Source organism: Lactuca sativa, chromosome 2 (genome assembly GCF_002870075.4).
Source record: "Lactuca sativa cultivar Salinas chromosome 2, Lsat_Salinas_v11, whole genome shotgun sequence".
NCBI classification, from domain to species: domain Eukaryota; kingdom Viridiplantae; phylum Streptophyta; class Magnoliopsida; order Asterales; family Asteraceae; genus Lactuca; species Lactuca sativa.
In genome coordinates, this window is record NC_056624.2 from 137,966,393 (window position 1) to 137,984,817 (window position 18,425).

Here is an 18,425-nt window from a genome sequence, read left to right on the forward strand (position 1 = left end):
TGTCCGTAAACTCCCTTCTAACCATGATTCCTAATTGTTTTGTGGTATAAAGCATGAATTGGAGGCTCCTAGTTCGAGTTCTAAAGCTTTGAGGGTCATTTGAACCCTTAAGGACCTTAAAATGGAGTTTACTCCCCAAGAACGTTCTTGGGCAGTAAACTCCCGGATCTCTTATATTTGACTTGCAATCTATGTTAATAGGCATAAAACAAGCATTAAAACACAACTAGAGAAGTGTACTCACGATTTGGGATAAAAACCCGAAGATCCGTGAGAGAGAAAACGGCTTTTCTCTAGTTGGAATTGTGAATAATGAATGAATTTAGTTCAGAAATCTATTTATAGTCCTGAAATATTTTTGGCAAAAAATATTTTTATTCCTGGAACGAACTCTAATGTCCTAGAGTCTTGGAATAACAGTGTTGCACAAAACCCTAGTGCATCCACTCTCCTAATACCTTCTAAAGTGTAAAATCCTGAAAACTGCCAATCTTATACTCGAAATATGAGCTTACATTGTAACTGTTCTAACTTCTATTGGATTGAAATGGTTTGTTCAGAATGGAAATTTCGGGTTGTCACACTCCATAACCTCTCCATATTCATCCTAATTGTTCTTGGTGTTTTGTGATTCCATTTGAGGCATCACACTTTGAGTGCTAAGCTTTCTTGAGGCCAAGTCATTCAAGCTAATACATAAGGTAATATTCTAACTAGTTTTTTATGATTCAAATATCACCTTGCATGCTAGTTTAGGCTTCATGCTTTGGAAAATGTTATTTCATGTATAATTAGAGAAAACTTAGATCCAAAGCATTAGGGTTGTATGTGCACCATTGGAATGTTAGAGTACATAAAACCCAACACAAACATCGCTCATTGCTATCGACACAACATCTATAGGGAACTCAACAACGAAAATCTCTAATACACATCCTCGAAACACATCAGTGGCAAAAACCGCATGCTCGTCGGCTATAGAAACCCTCAGAGGTTGACTCAACGCCTCGCGTCTAACACTACTGTATCGGCTAAAGGATAAGGACACGAAGGACCGACTCGCACCCGAGCCAAATAACACCAAAGCAAGCACATAAATCACAAGAAAGGTACCTATATACAACACAGTATAAGCATAAACAAATCTCAAAATAACAGAAATAAGGAAATACGTACCAGCTATGACATTAGGTGCTGCGCAGACCTCCTCCGCTGTCAGCTGGAATGGTATCCCACTAGCTCTCAGGGTTTCATCCTTTGCCAACCGGCTATCAGTAGTATGCAAGGCAGCGGAAGCAAAAGCCTGAACTAATCTCTAAGTAAGCTGAGGACACTCGGCCTTTTGGTGGCCCGCCTGGCTACAGTGAAAACAGACCGACAAATCCCTTGGGGCAGTCCTTCGCCATATGCCCCTCCTTGCCACATTTGTAGCAAATCCCTGCTCGACAAGACCCCTCCTTAGTATGCTCAGATATCGGCTCACACATGCTTGCTTAGTGGACACGTGATCAGGGCAAAACAATGCCCTCTCATGGAACATCCACGTGATCTCGGTCACAATTTCTGTCTTCTACTTGAGAGACAAAAACTCATGGGCAAACCGTTTCCTACCTACCTGGGGAACATACTCATCTCAGAATAATCATGTAAATGTAGGGTTTTGAGCATTCTAACACTTCTAAGGTGTACATGCAACCCTAAATACCTTGGATCTATGTTTTCTCTATTATACATGCAAGGTTGAAGTTTCCAAGATATTACCTTACAACTAGCATACAATTGTCAAGAATCTAGTTAGGATAACATACCTTATGGTGGAGCTTGGTGTCTTGATGTATCTAGCTTTAAGAGCTTAGCCCCAATAGTGTGGAAGCCTTAAGTGGAATCACAACACACCATGGACAAAAGATGAACTTGGGAGAGAATCTTCATGCATCCAAAACCACCATGAACTCCAAAAATCCTCAAGTGACAATTTTGGGCAATGAAGTATGCATTTATATGTGGGGTTTCTAGGGTCATGGATATAACCCAAATCCATACCCATGGGTTTAATGATCCATGGTTCATGTGGCCCAACTATTTATGTATCCATACATAAACTTGGTCCAACATGGATCATAAGTCCAACACATATAAATATAACTAATTAACATAATTAGTCCACACAGTTTTAATTAGTCTCTTTTGATCACCAAATTAATTCTTGATCATTACTAATTAAAACATATGATTTCATATTAATATATTATAACTTATAATATATTAATAGATTATATATAACATCTTCTCTCAAAAGTCCATCCTAACAAATTGTCCTGATGATATGCAACCCAAATGGACCATGCTACTCTCGGGTCAAGTACATACCAATAATAGTTATGGGCTTAGACATCTAATCCAACAGTCTCCCACTTGGATAAATCTAAAACTATTATTGCAAGTACGACTTCATAACCTGACTAGCAATCGTAGCTCTTAAAGCCGCTGTCGAACTCTAAACAAATCAAATAACACGTCCATTAGATAAGTGATCATATATTCCTCCATTCTAGATATCATATGGACTGAGACATGGATTATAATTATTCTCTCTGTCCATTTGTTGTTTCCCGATTTCCGATTTATGACAACTGACTAATTGAACAAATCAAAGCAGTCTAGGCTTGGCCAAGCACTTAGGTGTGCCATCACTAAATCATCGAGGGGCCCACAGATATCGCTTTTATCCCTAAGAGGTAAAAGGAATGGATAAACTTTGACTCATATGCTTGTACTAACTACTTGTTGAATCATACACAAAGGAACGTTTTATAACATCAAGTGACTGATGCGTTTTTGTACAATCAATGTACAACCAACTCATATCTCTAGGTTTGAAGAATATAAGATATTATCATCTCATGATTCACTCGTGATAAAATCCATGAAGTGATTCAAATGAGTGTGGGTTTAATCCAATACTCAGAACTTATGAGCACTCATGAATGTTGTAGCAACCATTGCTATGTCTAATGCACCTTAGACAAATCTTACAAGCCAGATTCATGACAGTCTTGATTCATATCTACTTCCAACATATGACCGACTGTGGATGGTTTGAATAACTTAGTCATCCAGGAAGAACGACCTAGTTATTCTGGAAGTCAAAACATGCAAAGTGAAACACAAGAATAATAGTAATCCTATATGGCCCCAACACTTTGAGAGTAAATAAAAACACCTTTTATCTAAGCACCATATTGATTACTCATTATTCAATGTTTCGATTTTATCAACTTAATACTAGAATAAAAACAATAGGCATGCCATGCACACTATGTTTACCTATGGTCCTTCTCTTGTGAATGTCAATTATACACGACTCCAATGATGCTCATTTCACAATCCAGATCCCTTTTGTAAATGTAAGATTGCCAAAATCTTGCCATTTACTGTAATTTGTTAGTTTCTAAACTTATATGCAATGATTCTCTTGTAATGACTATGCATAAAAGTCACAAATACTTGGCAACAGACATTACAAATAATTCCAATGGAGACAAATTCCATGGAACCGAAGTCTCAAATTCAAAGTTCATTCCTTTGAACATCCTTCTTGTATTAAGCTTTTTAATCTTACACAGATTCAAAGAATAACTTCCGCCTATGGAAACAATTCCATATTACCATTTTGACTATCACTTCTAAACAAGAGTTTCCTTTTTTCAGAATATGTTAATATGGTCCTATCTCTATACTTCCAGCTCTCCATGAGCAACCAATCTTTGGTAAACCTTAGATTGTCCTCGATCTAAGCTTGAAGAATTGAAATGAGGTATAAAATCCTCTCCCTTAATTATAGCAAAACAACTTTTCAAAGCGAATTGAAACTTTGTTTTCTATAATTAACATTGCTAACTTGCAACACTTAACATAATAATCATGCTCCCACTAACCTAATGATTATTATCTTACCAGCATAACTCTTATGCTCCTACTAGCTTTGACATGTACCCAGAAATCAACTGGACTTCTAGACTTTCTTACCAAAGTTCAGATTTCTGATACGAGATGCTTTGATGAAACCTTTATCAAAATCATACACCTTTCCTTATACATCATACATGTGTGTCTAAACAATTCCAGAACTATGAAAAGGGATGTCGTAATCATAGTCTTAATTGTTTAGACCTTTGCCATTCCTCACAAGTCTATGTTAGTGTGCCGGTTAACCACACGCGCTCCACTAATGACTTTGAGAATGCAGATATCATAATTTCTATATCTACTTAGTGAAAGCGTTTCCTCACCATCATTTTTCATGAATCAGAGTGAACCTTATGACACTTAAATTTTATGGTGTATGTGTTCCTATCCATGTGGATTTGTCAAAACCATAATCACAAGACAATGTTTAGTGACAAATCCAAACTCATATGGATTGAACTTGTGGAGTCTTAACTTCTTGCCACCTCGCAGCACAAGGGCCTACCATTGCTTCGAAGTTGTTATGCAACCAATTGAGAACTCTCAGATGTCATATGCAAAGCCAACTTTAACTAGAATGGGCAGATAAATAGGTATATGTCAACACGATAGGTTATAAACCTCAATTCGGGTGCTAATGATAAACTACAGGTTTTACTCTTGATTAGATCTTGAAATTCTTTCAGGATTTTTAAGACTCCCACTGTCCTCTTGATATATATAAGATTCTCTTTGTCAAGAACCATTCCTTGACAAAACAAATATTCAAGAGTTGGTGAGAATTATCAAGACTAACACTTCACACAATTGGTCTTAGTTGGTCTTTGTCTTATCCAAAACATCACAACCTACCAATCCCAAATGTACGAGAGTAATTAAGAAACATGTTACTCTACATTTGATAAGTGTTATAAACCTTTCTTAAAATTATATCACTCAAGTTACAATCTTAGAGTATGACTCTAAGACTTGATTTTGAAATGAAGTATGATTTATATTTATATTTAACCATTTCAACAATTCATGATTCCTTTCCTTAGCCAAACTAGTGCACTAAGTTGTCCTTAAGGATCAATTGTGATATGGTTTTATAATCACTAAGATAATCATAAAAAAAAGATACTCAAGTACTCTCCCATCTCTTCAAATTGGAGAAACTTTTATCTTTCTGCCTAATTTGATTCTTCTTATTCATTCTGTCTATCATTGAAACTTTTCCAATGATTCAGAATTATACTTAAACTTGTAAGCATAACCATATTTACTAAACTTTAGTAAATCATAAAGAATAATATCAACCTTTTTGGTGGACTTGACCAGCGCGTAACCTAATGTACCCAATCTTTTAGTCCTTCACTTGACTCATATGAACATGTGAACAAGGAATTAGTCTTAATTTCCCAAAGATATAAAATTCTCATTCATCACACAATACAACTTGCATGATTCCAAATTTCTATCCAAATGAAACTTGGGTGATGAGAATCTTTCCTTATTTGGTAAATTATGACACTACCACAAATGAAATAATCAAATCCATTTTCCAATATTGGTATCAATGGAAACATATAAACAACAACTTTTTACAAATGCCATTGTAAGGATACTTCAAATCAAAACTTTTTCTTTTATTTTAAAACTTGCGGAAAAATCCTATCCTTACAATTTAAAAACATATGAAAACTATGTTGTTATCTATTCTTAAGCAATATATCATAATTTTTAAGCAACAACTCAAAATTTTGATCATCGAACCTTGGGATTGAAATCCATTTTCGTGATCAGAATCAGCATACTCTTTTCTTTAAGCTTCCTTTGATTCTACAAAACGTCAAAAATGTAATTAGATTACATTATGTCTTAAGAATCTCCAAAAAGGAACTTAATGGAGTTAGATAATGGACTTTTACCTGAAGTAGAGTCAAACTTTTGACTTTACCATCCTTATGATCTTTCAGGTAACTTGAGCAGCTTCGCAACCTATGTCCCTTCTCTTGGCAATAGAAACATATGGACTCTTTGGAAATGGTACATAAGACTATCTCAGAGTTATCCTTTCTCTTTACCATTAGGTCAAATGACTTGACCATGGCCGATCCCTTTCTGTTGGGAAGAGAAAGATTTTTTGGACTTCTAATGTTACCATTGTCAATGTCCAAATGGGTTTGGGAAGTAGATCTTCCAATCTAACTTGCTTTACTAATACCCCAAATTATTGATGATTTAGCAATATCAAGTAAATAGGTATGATCATTAAGGGTCATGCCATGATCTGTCATCAGGGAGTGAATGAAGAACCAAGTCAACAGTCAGCTGCCTCGAGACTTTGACACCCGACTCTCCCGACTTGCCAATAGGGATTGAGTGGCTTATAATTTTCAAGTATTTGAACTTGTGGGATAGGGAGAATAATAGGAGGAGTTATAGGAAGTGAAGAATGATTTTCTAGTCCCATTAATGCACAACAAAGGGATTGATCTTTCACCTTGATTGCCATTTATCATCTTCATTAGGAAAGCTTGTTCCTAAGGATTTGGGAAGACCATAGATATCTTAACAAGACATCTATAATGGGAGAAATTCAATTTTAGTTGATTTAAAGTCCTTAACATAACACCCAATATGAAATATTAAGGCTAGGACCCAACAAACTATTTTATAACTTGGAAGAGGGATGTCATAATCCAAGCTACAAAATATTTGAAGGTGGGTAAATGACGATCTACCAATTTCCACCATGAAAAACAAAATAAATTATTAAGTTTTAATTGGATTGAAACTCCTAGATCTTTTGAGATTCATTGAACTTTCAATGGCATGTTTAAATCTCGATTGTGCCCTCTCAAGTTTATGACTGGGATGCCGAGGATCATAAACAACGTGTGAATAACCATGGAAATTGACTTGGTACCCTTAATTTTATCACCCAATCGATATGTCGGTTAACCACACACGCTCTACCGATCTATGATAAAACTTAAGTCACCCTTTGCCATACATTTTAAGTCCCATGTTAGTGTGCCAGTTAACCACACACACTCCACTAACGACCTAACAAGGGTGCAAAGTGTAATTTCATGGGTTAGCACCAAATTCACATTTTCCTAAGTAACTAAGATCAGGAATTTATAAGTGTTTAGTTACTTAGTATTTATCATTATAATTTTAATGAAAGGAAAATTATAATCATTTCCTACCCGTTCGGCTAACGACCCCCCACCAGTCAAGGAAGCGGTGGCTGAGAGTGGACACCCATTAAACTGCCATTTTATAGGCAGTAATCGTATACCCCCCTTATAGACCGACTTCGTGAATGAGGCCTACTAACGGTAAGACTGACTTTGTTCTTATACATATATATAAATATTAACTTTTAATATTATAATAGTATAAGGGTTTATTTTAAACATTAAAATACTTGGTGGTTTAAACTATTAATTAAACTATACTATTAATTTAACTAAACTTAAACCATGGTCTCTATGAAATTATTAACTCTTTTAATTAAACACTTTGATTAATTTAATGAAGTCCATAAAGTTTGAATTTTAACTTTAAAAATTCTAGGGTTTGGAATTAAAGTGTACATGGGGAGGTAACTGTGCAAATTCCAAAACTTGAGGGCAAGTTTTGAAACTATTCAAAACATTTCATATTCATAACATATGAGTTTAATCAAGGCTTTAAAAATCTTTAATGAAGAGACTCTTGAACAACCATAACTTGAGGACAAGTTATGGAGTTCATAAAACTATTTATGACAAAAAAAAAAAAAAAAAAAAAAAACTCTTCATGTTTCTTAACCTATGGTTTTAATAACTTTTAAATGAGACTTTTCATATAACTTGAGGACAAGTTACAAAAACATATATTATGAATAACTTTTAGATTAATTTGGATTGAAAACAACTATCACAAACATATCTAGCAATATTCATAATCTTGATTAAACTCATATGAACAAGACAATTCAAATCAAACATTTTTCATGTAATTAGCCTAACCATTAAACTAATACCAAACATGAAACTTTTGACAATTATATTTTGAATTGGATTAAAATGAACATTACCACATCAAAAATAGGTTTATAGGTTCAAAAACAGCTTAGGGTAATGATTCTAGTCTAATTACAGCCTTAAAAGTCGAAAATATGCTGTCAGGGGCTTCTACTTGTCGAGTGTATGAACCTACTCAATGAGTAGGATGAGTTTCTTCATGGACTCGGTGAGTCCATCAGTGGACTCGGCGAGTCCAGTGCCCAGACAACCAGAAAATTAAATTTTTTCAGCTTTTTCAGCAATTTGCGTCGAGTATAATTGAAAACAAGCCTAGGTTCTGATACCACTGTAGGGTTTTGAGCATTCTAACACTTCTAAGGTGTACATGCAACCCTAAATACCTTGGATCTATGTTTTCTCTATTATACATGCAAGGTTGAAGTTTCCAAGGTATTACCTTACAACTAGCATACAATTGTCAAGAATCTAGTTAGGATAACATACCTTATGGTGGAGCTTGATGTCTTGCTGTATCTAGCTTTAAGAGCTTAGCCCCAATAGTGTGGAAGCCTTAAGTGGAATCACAACACACCATGGACAAAAGATGAACTTGGGAGAGAATCTTCATGCATCCAAAACCACCATGAACTCCAAGAATCCTCAAGTGATGATTTTGGGCAATGAAGTATGCATTCATATGTGAGATTTCTAGGGTCATGGATATTACCCAAATCCATACCCATGGGTTTAATGATCCATGGTTCATGTGGCCCAACTCTTTATGTATCCATACATAAACTTGGTCCAACATGGATTATAAACCCAACATATATAAATATAACTAATTAACATAATTAGTCCCCATAGATTTAATTAGTCTCTTTTGAACACCAAACTAATCCCAAATTAATTCTTGATCAATATTAATTAACACATATGATTTCATATTAATATATTATAACTTATAATGTATTAATAAATCATATATAACATCTTCTCTCAAAAGTCCATCCTAATAAATTGTCCTCATGATATGCAACCCAAATGGACCATGCTACTCTCGAGTCAAGTACATACCAATAATAGTTATGGGTTTAGACATCTAATCCAACAGTAAATCTCTCCCATGTCACTGCAGCATGATCTGCTGGAGTAAAGCTGGCAGTCACAAACTTCCACCAGTCCTTCGCTTCCAAGCGAAGTTGGTTCAGTACGAATCGAACTCACAGGTGCTCTGGGCATGAACACGTGTAAAAACACACCTCAATGTCGGAGATCCATCTCATAGCAGCAATTGGATCCTGAGTCCCATTAAACTCTGGTGGATTTTTGTTGTTGAACTCCCGTAGCAACAACAAGTCACCTCCCTGTGGCCTAACAACAGCTATGGTTACGGTGGCTGCAACAACAGCAGCCTTAGTAACAGCAACATAGCGCCCATCGAATGTCTCAATCAACGTGGTCTTAATAGACCCAAACATCTCCGGTATAGCCTCTCTGATAGCTGCGGCCACCTCATCATGAATGATCATGTGGATCTCCTTATCACTTGCACCGCTGCTCCCGAGGTTGTGGCGTGTACCCACTATAATGTCTCTAAAACACAACACGAAAAATCATCAGAGACTCATTCAAGCATACTCACACTCGATTTCCCATCCCTAAATGATCCTTATTATCCTAAGAATTCTTACTTGGGTCGCATACAAATCTAGTGCTTTCAGTAGTACGGGCCCAATACTACCTTCCATACCAACCTATAGTCACCCCAAGTCCTCCTCCTCCTAGGATCCTAATTCACAAGTACTCTATCTCTCACGAATATCAAACTAATCTCTCAATAGGCTACTCATATGTTCATCTAAGTATCTGTCCTAGATTATCCCTCGTCTCAAACTCTTTCTAAGAGATTCCTGCTAGATACTCCTACTCAACATATACTCAGGCAAAATAACAAAGAGCAACATCTCCTAAGCTAAGGCATAATAAATCATGGAACTCTAACCCTAAATTATGAAATACTTATCCTATCCTCTAGCATGCATCCCTAGCAGCTCATAAATATCTCATAATATAAACAAATAAGTGTATTTTGGGAAATCGTCATTCGGGACTGATTGTACACACTGCTCCATCCTCTTTTTCTCTTAAAAACTCTTACTCGTTTTAGAAAAATGATTTCTCCTTGAAATTTTTTCTCAAATCCTCGGTTTAAGTTCATACATTCCCGAAGGTGCATCCGAATCCCTCAAACCAAGGCTCTAATACCAACTTGTAACACCGTAAATTTTCAAACAAAATTTTTGTTTTAAAATCACATAATTCTCATTAATACATTTCACAAAACCCTAAAGTGTCAAAATCAAAAACACAAATCTATAATTGTTTGAGTAAAAATCCAGGATCCTCAAAAACATAACTCCATCTCATGCTTACAATCAAGTCGGCGCCTTCCCGGGATTCTGAAAAGTACCTGAAACACATATCATACAACACGGTAAGCACGAAGCTTAGTGAGCTCTCCAAAATACCACATACATCTCATTAGCCTCTCATGGCTACATCTCGATAATGACCCTCCGGTCAATGTGTCTCAGTGGAGACCCTCCGGTCTCACAACTCGGGTTGGACCCTCCAGTCCTAACTCAATAAAGTTCAGAATAATACACAACATAAATCACAAAGACATAATGCATGATATCAAAATACTCAATAATATCATACAAGAACCTTCGGTTACACAAAGTTACCACTCATGGTAAGCATAGTGAGAAGACTCACCTCGTAAGTAAGCAAGTAAAACCTCGTACCCATCGAACGGTCTAATCCTCACTTACACATCTTAATCATCTCTAATTAACACTTATAACCTCAACTCAAATAATTTAGGCTAACCTCTTGCTCTAACTCTTGGGAAAGGGTAAAAGACCATTTTACCCCTCCATGGTCTCCATAATCCATGTCTTGACCAACCCTAAAAGTCAATAGAAGTCAACACTCGAGTCAACAGTCCATTTTGACTCAACTCGTCGAGTGCATCTATACTACTCGTCGAGTTCCTACGTTTTCTCAGAAGTATCATGAAAGTCCAACTCAACTTGTCGAGTTGACTCATCAACTCGCCGAGTTACCACGTGTCCAGACTTATCGGGGAAAATCCTAACCGACTCGTCGAGTCCCTTCAGTCCATTTTCCCATTTAGACGATTTTAGTCAAAAGTGATGTCTCATACTCTGGATCTAACCTTCTAAGGCTCACTTATCACGTAAAGCTGCAAGCTTTACGTTCATTCATGTCATATAGGGCTCAAAATTCCAAAATAAACTCCATAAAGGGTTTCATGCATGGAGACTTGCCCAAAGCTTGGTAAAGCTTGGATCTTTGGGCTCATGGGACCTCAATATGTCCAGATCTGGAGTCTCAACTCCATGACAAGCTCCAGCAACCCAAAAACCATAAGATAAGGGGAAAAGGCCCCTTAAAACCCCCTAGAAGGAGATCTATCAAAAGAAATGCTCAAGGTGGTAGCTTTTTACTTCCAAACTGAAGCTAGCACAGAAAAACACTTGATCCAAAAGCCTCTTCTCGTTCCAATGCTTGATGCTCTTCAATCTCCTTCCAAAATGCACTAGAAAATACAAATCTTAGACTATTCTTCTCTCACAAGTGACTACAACTCGATTAAGGTTTCTCTCAGACGGTTATGGTGACAAGGGTAGCGGAAATGAGGGCTTAAGGTCCTTTAAATAGGACACAAACCTTAAAATTAGGGTTTTCTCACTCAGCTCCTACTCGTCGAGTCGGGGTCCTCCGACTCGTCGAGTAGACTCTAAAAATCACGCGGCCATAATATTCTATACAAGGCGAGTTGGGGGTATCCAACTCGTCGAGTTGCTCCGAAAAAATGAATAAAATAAATTAAATATTATAGCTGGGAGTCGGGATGTTACAAGTTAGAATATGTTTTCTAAAGAAGACAAAATTACATGTTTAGTTTTTGGGCTTTTCCATAATTAATTTATTAATGACAACTATCAAAATCTCTACGTGTTTGGTTCTTATTGTTTGAAAACATTGTTTGGTCCTTAATGCATATAAAAGTCCATTTACATCTTTTTTTAGTATCATTTTTTTGTTGTAGTTAAAAATAATATTTAATTAAAAGGACCACCTCAACCCCTTTTGATCTTCCTTTCACCAACTTCCTACACCACCAATGTCTACTATAATCTTATGACTTATTATCTTCATCTCCCCGTCCCCATGGGTGGATCTTATATAGGATTCGGGGGGGCTGTGACCCCCCTGATTTTTTTTTGTAGAAGTAGTCCCTATACTTTAATTTTATACATATTAGGCCCAAAAATATAAAATTTTGACAACGGCCCCCATTTTTGACCAATTTTTATACAAATTATATTGTCGGCCACCCCGAAAGTAATATTGAAGCTCCGCCACTGCCCGTCCCCATTTACAACCAAAACAGGTTGCTTACATCCACACTCATTTACGGTCATTATAACATGAAATAAAAAATCAAGAACATTATTAAATTTAACTCAAACTAAATATATCCTCACTAAACATAAGCACCAATAGAGTTAAACTGAAATGAGTGGGGGAATATGAATTCAAAACTAAGCACGGAATTTAAACTTGAAAAAAGTAGCAAGTCTGAACTTAAAATTGGTACCCTACTCTAAATATATGAAAATTGGTACCCTACCTTAAAAATATGAGATAAGGGAAAGGGTATGCTACCACATGGAAATTAGCTCTATTGGAGATGATCTATGTAATCATGGTCGAAGCTTTGCCAAAAGATAAACCTTCACTAGGATCCAAACCAAAAAAGGTAGTAGGAATCAGTTTACAAGGAGTTGAGTTCTGATAGAAGATTAGGATCAAAAAGACCATCAACGCCCCCATAAAATCCATTAGTCTCACCATAAACTTCTTCCACCTCTTCTTAATAAATTCACACTAAACCCTCTTTGGCGTCGGCAATGGAGATGATATAGATGGTAACAGATGCAATCAACAACTAGTAGTGGAAAACCCTTTGGTGGAATATCATGGGGTGGTGATTATTGGTTGGCGACGATGGATATCGGTAGTTCTTACCGCAGTATCAGGAGTAAGGGTGGAAGAAGTCTGATGTGCAAAATCCAGTCTTAAATTTATAAAATAATTTCATTAATGTTAGATACTATTACACAACTAGGTAAATGTAACTAATTATATAGCAATATAGATTTGGTAAGATCGAGATATTAAACTCAAGGGAAATAAGTATGATTCAGTTCAGAGGTCTAATTGTTAATTAAACTAAAATAACAATTAAATTAAGGAAATTTGTTTAACTAAGTAACTAAGAACAAGAAACAAAGAAAAACTAGAAATTGGATTTAGAAACTATGAATGATAAATATACTTTCACTTAGATTCGATTACCCCCATTAGTTATGGTTGATTTCTCTGAGGTGCAATGGATATTAATTATCATTCACCGATTCCTAATGTGGTCAAGCATCTTGGTCTGAAGCTAACCCGAATGATAGGTCATTAACTCAAAGGTCAAGATATTAATGTTCTTTACTATCGGTATTTAGTTCATATCATGCGGTGTTTGATCTTTATTAATCTCAATAGTCATGAAAATCAATTAGGTACAATGAATTGTCATCATATCCAGTTCATACACATTAAATTTAATTACTTTATAACCTAACCCTACGATTTTTTCGATCACCAATCATAATAGTCTAAATGGTCATAAAATAGATACAATTCGAGCCAACTCAATCAGAATGGTCGTCTAAACTAACTTAACTCAACAATAGGTCATAATGAGAGAAACTTTAATGGTGGTTGTCGATGACAACAAATAAATACCCTAAATCTAGTACAAAAAATAGTATATAACGGTAAAGGAATCAAATCCACAAGGATTGATTCAGTTCGTGATTCTATAAAAAAAAAAAAAAAAAAAAAAACTCTTTGCATGAATACTTGTAAAGTCTTTACATGAATACTTGTAAACTGATCATAACAATAAAAAAATGAAGGTTTCAATCTTTTGGTTATTTTAAAGAAACTAAATTATATTAAAACTTTGAAAATTATAATTAAAAAAGAAAAGGGTTTGGTTCGGATGAATGAGAAAGATGGTTGAAATTGGCCTTTAGAACCTAGATATCTAGTTAACTTATCATTATATGTTATGCCGCAATACATGTGATTTAATTTAACTTGGCTATAGTGACTTATAAACTTAAGTAACCTAGGCTCGTCTTAATAGATACAATAGCTATAAAAGCTCATCACATATATTCTTAGATAAAGTCATAAATAAATGAAGTGAAAATCAACTAGCATTAAATTTTAAAAACTGGAAAATCCAAAAGGAAATCAATATGATTTCATTACCATTATGGAGGAAATACTTTCATGATTTAAGTGAAATAAAAACAAACACATAAACAATTTGTTGCTTGCTAATTTGAAGATCTTTTACTTAACCAAGAAATTATCCAACTAATTAAACATTCGTTCACATAAACTCATGACTAAAGATATATAAACATAAAAAGATGTTTAACTATAAAAATACTTCCATTAACTTCAACCGCAAGCTCATAAATAATCTTCAAAATAACTAGTCATCTATGAGTTAAACCAAAATAAACCAAATATTAACTTAGCCCAACACGGCGAAGTTTAAGCAAAAGAAAAAGAGTTTAGAAATACCGAATATTAATTCCAAAATGAAAATAGATGAAGAATGATGTTCTTTAGATTTTTCAAGCTCCAAAATCTCCAGGAGAAAGCTCACAAATTTGATCAAAATGATATGCAAAACAATATCACCAAACTTCCTCATGAAGTTGTCAAATGTAAAAAGACAAATTTACCCCTGATGACATATGCAGACCGCGTAAGTTATAATGTAAACTCTATGCGGACTGCACAAAAATATTCTGATAGTTTTGACTTGCATTGAAAGGTTATTTTCACAAATATCTTTCTTGTCTCTTCCTCTTTCTTGTCCAACTTTGCTTAGACCCGAATTTTGGTGCAAATACCCACCAAAACTAGCCCAAATCACTTCTTCTTTAATAATCGCCAAGCACAATTTGCTCTAATATTCAACTCCAATTAATTTTGTAATCCTCGATCATCTCTACACCAGCTCCGTTTCTCTTTTGAATCTCCCCCGTTTTGCTCCACTTTTCTAAATATGCAATTAAGCACAAAAACTAGAAAGTTGCATGAAATAGGTAAAAATAAATAAAACAAAAATATGCATGATGATGAACTAAAAATAAAATAAAATATGCTAAATAAAACTAGAAAATGAAGTAAATAAAATGAAATTATCAAATCACCCCAAGCTTGAACTCTTCATCGTCCTCAAGGAAAACAAGAAATATGACAATCTGAGATGATTAAAACAAATAAAAGAAAAAGAATGAACATCTTAGGTAGCAATTCACGACAACACCTTTAAGATAAAAACATAAAATCCATATTTTAGAAACAATAATCACTTTAAGGGATCAGCCTTTGTTACGCTTCTAGCAAATGGATACATGTTGAACAAGAAACAAAGAAACCATGCATACTTTACTAATATGGTTCACATGACATAATTCCGCAAACCGTTGTATCCCCATTTCGTAAGAAAGTGTCATTCCATTGAAATATTCCTCATTCCCCCTAATTCTCTTTTTACGCCAAGGAACAAAACCTAGATAAATAACTCGAGCCAAAATGGCAAGGAAACAAGCTATATATAAGGGTTGGGAAAACTATAATCATCTAAAAGTGATAGTGGTCATACCAAAATGAGATCCATATATAATATATAGTGAATACTCGAGCACGATATGATCAATGTATGTTATTGTAGTTCTCAACTAATGATGAAATTTAAATTAAAAATACCTCAAAATGAAAACGAAATGGAATCTAAAATAATCTAAACATCTAATTAACGAAAAAAGAGATACAACTCCCTGGCTCGGCCTTTTCCTTTTTCTCTTTTTCTTTTTTTATATTTTTTTTATATTTTTATTATTTTTAGACAACAAAACCCCAAGATACAATTACAAATACAAATACAAAGATTTAAACTACTAACATAAAATCTATAAAAGCATAATGAACGAAATACTAAAAACATTTAACTATATTTGCATTATATATTGCGATAATTATATCCTCCTTTTCTAAACAAATCTTTTATTTTTTTAGGTTTTTAAAAGACTTTTAAAGACTAAGATCACAAAAATGAACTTCAAACTTTACATTGTTGGGCTTTATGCAAAAAAAAGTCTAACATAAATAGTCAAAACTATGAGTTTAGAAACAAAAGAAATTTTAGATTTGAATATACTAAAACCATATAACCCACCAATGATCATTTTGCAAAGCTAGGAAAGATTAAATCAACCATAAAAGGAAAAAGTTTACAACCTTTAAATACTTTGATTCTCATGGGAGATTGGAAGTTTACAACCTTTAAATACTTTGATTCTCATGGTGTGTAAGAAGTGAACCAACAAGCAACTCTTTGCTTCTTCCAAGCAACCTAGCTATGACCTTAAGACCATAAAGTCAAGACAAGGAGTGTTGTTTACAGAATCAAATAACTAGTAGTTGGAATGAAACTAAATGGGTTACTCTAAGTGCCCAAAATTTTGTACACATCATTTATATTCATACCTAATGAATATAACTAGTTTTTGTTCTATTTTATTATTATTTCCTAGAAACAATAATTCTCAATATGTCTGTAAAATATTATTTTCACTAAATAACGTTTTTCCAATTAAATATAAGTTTCGAGTATATTTATTAGTAATCAAATTATACTAATAATTAATCAATTGATAGTAACTTGCTATATGGTGTGACCCTATAGGATTATATGTCATTAGCAGTATCATTATATAATATGACTCTTGGGCATAAAGATCTTCCAATCTCCCACCTGCACAAGACTCGACATATAATGATATAGACCGTGATTAATGTCTAGCAACATTTCATTGCCCCTAATAACGTAAGAAGAAGAATCACATTAATCAACATCCAATTCCCAAAAGCTCAAAGCTATAGTTGATGTATAAGGTAAGTTTATCAGTTACCCGCTTGTTACAAACATCCTGTTGAACATGAGATTTAGATCGCAATCAATCTCATTTGGTGTTCCATTTTGGGTCAGTAAATGTCTAACTCTCAATGCATAAAAGGAAAAAAAATTCATCTTGGCTACATAAGCCTCTTGTATAATTTACAATACACCTGAGAATATCCTTCATAACTACCTAGTGAAGGATCGACATTTGGCCACATCAAAGTACAACATTCCCTACACTTATGTCACATTATGTATCTCAAGTATTAAAGATACAAATATAGTACTTTTTATCAAGTATCGCTCAAGAAATCAATCTATGAGGCGATCTTGATGCGAGTCTGTTCAGTACCAGTTCTCTGACAAGTATCTATAAATCTTTGTTACAATCACTTGCCTGATTTGTGACATCCCCAAAATCTCGGCCAGAAAAGACCGTTTTTCATTTATGCTTTAAAAATATTTTCAGAGTAAATCCTTTTGATTTGAAAGAGTTGCGGAATTTGTTCCCAAAAACAAAACATGATAAAACAATGTTTACCAAAGCATTTCATAAAAGAAATGTATTTTTCATTATATAATCAAAACTCGGGGTGTCATGTTCCGATACAGACCAATAAGCATAAACGATAACATTACAAGTCATTCAAAAAATATATACATATATAGACTTGTAAACAAAACAACTGATGGTTCATCCATCTCATGCCCTCGCGCCACTTCCTGTAATACAAATAAAACTGAGTGGGTCAGGCTTGGGAGCCTGGTGAGCATATAGGGTTTTCAACCCACAATAAATAATCATATTTAATTTTCACCAACCAACAATAACCCAATTACCCATTCCCGTTATTCTCACTTTATGTCCCTAAAACAACTAACATAAGGGACCTAGTCTAAGAATATTTCATCGGGGCGACAACACATGCTTCGGGGGTTCCTCAGCAATATAAGTCAAATAAGGCAACCATGAGGGGGATGGAGTACAACAAATGAACACCCGAGTTCATTAACACCTACAGGTGGTGAACCTGCTAATGTTTCCACAAGACTGTCTAGAATAGCCAGTGGTCGTCATCTAAACTCCGCTAGATGACTAAGTCAAACAACAACGAGGCCTCTCATCTGTTTATTACACACCAACTATCTACCCATGTTCTACCCAACATATTAGTAGATAAAATATACATTTTTATACATAGTTTTGAAAACCTGTATAGCATGCTTTAATCAACACATAATCCACATAACAGATGAGGCACACACACACATAACACATATCTCATAGAGAATAAATCATATCTATGAGATAA